General features: G+C 40.0%; 1 protein-coding gene across 2 annotated transcripts in view; it reads left to right on the top strand.

Moving 5' to 3' along the window:
• LOC128696069 (uncharacterized) overlaps positions 1-2,500 on the top strand; it is a 218,843-nt gene that overhangs the window by 180,175 nt on the left and 36,168 nt on the right. The window lies entirely within an intron of this gene.

Here is a 2,500-nt window from a genome sequence, read left to right as displayed (position 1 = left end):
TGGGGAAGTGGAAAAGAATCTTTCCTCCGTAAGCCATGCGTGTCGTATGAGGCGACTAAAATGCCGGGAGCAATGGGCTAGTAACCCCTTCTCCTGTATACATTTACTAAAAAAGAGAAGAAGAAAAACTTTATAAAATTGGGATACTTAAATGTGCGTGGATGTAGTGCGGATGACAAGAAACAGATGATTGCTGATGTTATGAATGAAAAGAAGTTGGATGTCCTGGCTCTAAGCGAAACAAAGCTGAAGGGGGTAGGAGAATTTCAGTGGGGGGAAATAAATGGGATTAAATCTGGAGTATCTGAGAGAGTTAGAGCAAAGGAAGGGGTAGCAGTAATGTTAAATGGTCAGTTATGGAAGGAGAAAAGAGAATATGAATGTGTAAATTCAAGAATTATGTGGATTAAAGTAAAGGTTGGATGCGAGAAGTGGGTCATAATAAGCGTGTATGCACCTGGAGAAGAGAGGAATGCAGAGGAGAGAGAGAGATTTTGGGAGATGTTAAGTGAATGTATAGGAGCCTTTGAACCAAGTGAGAGAGTAATTGTGGTAGGGGACCTGAATGCTAAAGTAGGAGAAACTTTTAGAGAGGGTGTGGTAGGTAAGTTTGGGGTGCCAGGTGTAAATGATAATGGGAGCCCTTTGATTGAACTTTGTATAGAAAGGGGTTTAGTTATAGGTAATACATATTTTAAGAAAAAGAGGATAAATAAGTATACACGATATGATGTAGGGCGAAATGACAGTAGTTTGTTGGATTATGTATTGGTAGATAAAAGACTGTTGAGTAGACTTCAGGATGTACATGTTTATAGAGGGGCCACAGATATATCAGATCACTTTCTAGTTGTAGCTACACTGAGAGTAAAAGGTAGATGGGATACAAGGAGAATAGAAGCATCAGGGAAGAGAGAGGTGAAGGTTTATAAACTAAAAGAGGAGGCAGTTAGGGTAAGATATAAACAGCTATTGGAGGATAGATGGGCTAATGAGAGCATAGGCAATGGGGTCGAAGAGGTATGGGGTAGGTTTAAAAATGTAGTGTTAGAGTGTTCAGCAGAAGTTTGTGGTTACAGGAAAGTGGGTGCAGGAGGGAAGAGGAGTGATTGGTGGAATGATGATGTAAAGAGAGTAGTAAGGGAGAAAAAGTTAGCATATGAGAAGTTTTTACAAAGTAGAAGTGATGCAAGGAGGGAAGAGTATATGGAGAAAAAGAGAGAGGTTAAGAGAGTGGTGAAGCAATGTAAAAAGAGAACAAATGAGAGAGTGGGTGAGATGTTATCAACAAATTTTGTTGAAAATAAGAAAAAGTTTTGGAGTGAGATTAACAAGTTAAGAAAGCCTAGAGAACAAATGGATTTGTCAGTTAAAAATAGGAGAGGAGAGTTATTAAATGGAGAGTTAGAGGTATTGGGAAGATGGAGGGAATATTTTGAGGAATTGTTAAATGTTGATGAAGATAGGGAAGCTGTGATTTCGTGTATAGGGCAAGGAGGAATAACATCTTGTAGGAGTGAGGAAGAGCCAGTTGTGAGTGTGGGGGAAGTTCGTGAGGCAGTAGGTAAAATGAAAGGGGGTAAGGCAGCCGGGATTGATGGGATAAAGATAGAAATGTTAAAAGCAGGTGGGGATATAGTTTTGGAGTGGTTGGTGCAATTATTTAATAAATGTATGGAAGAGGGTAAGGTACCTAGGGATTGGCAGAGAGCATGCATAGTTCCTTTGTATAAAGGCAAAGGGGATAAAAGAGAGTGCAAAAATTATAGGGGGATAAGTCTGTTGAGTGTACCTGGTAAAGTGTATGGTAGAGTTATAATTGAAAGAATTAAGAGTAAGACGGAGAATAGGATAGCAGATGAACAAGGAGGCTTTAGGAAAGGTAGGGGGTGTGTGGACCAGGTGTTTACAGTGAAACATATAAGTGAACAGTATTTAGATAAGGCTAAAGAGGTCTTTGTGGCATTTATGGATTTGGAAAAGGCGTATGACAGGGTGGATAGGGGGGCAATGTGGCAGATGTTGCAAGTGTATGGTGTAGGAGGTAGGTTACTGAAAGCAGTGAAGAGTTTTTACGAGGATAGTGAGGCTCAAGTTAGAGTATGTAGGAAAGAGGGAAATTTTTTCCCAGTAAAAGTAGGCCTTAGACAAGGATGTGTGATGTCACCGTGGTTGTTTAATATATTTATAGATGGGGTTGTAAGAGAAGTAAATGCGAGGGTCTTGGCAAGAGGCGTGGAGTTAAAAGATAAAGAATTACACACAAAGTGGGAGTTGTCACAGCTGCTGTTTGCTGATGACACTGTGCTCTTGGGAGATTCTGAAGAGAAGCTGCAGAGATTGGTGGATGAATTTGGTAGGGTGTGCAAAAGAAGAAAATTAAAGGTGAATACAGGAAAGAGTAAGGTTATGAGGATAACAAAAAGATTAGGTGATGAAAGATTGGATATCAGATTGGAGGGAGAGAGTATGGAGGAGGTGAATGTATTCAGATATTTGG

The sequence above is a fragment of the Cherax quadricarinatus genome, chromosome 48 (genome assembly GCF_038502225.1).
Source record: "Cherax quadricarinatus isolate ZL_2023a chromosome 48, ASM3850222v1, whole genome shotgun sequence".
Classification (NCBI taxonomy): domain Eukaryota; kingdom Metazoa; phylum Arthropoda; class Malacostraca; order Decapoda; family Parastacidae; genus Cherax; species Cherax quadricarinatus.
This window is presented reverse-complemented; position numbering and strand designations above follow the sequence as displayed.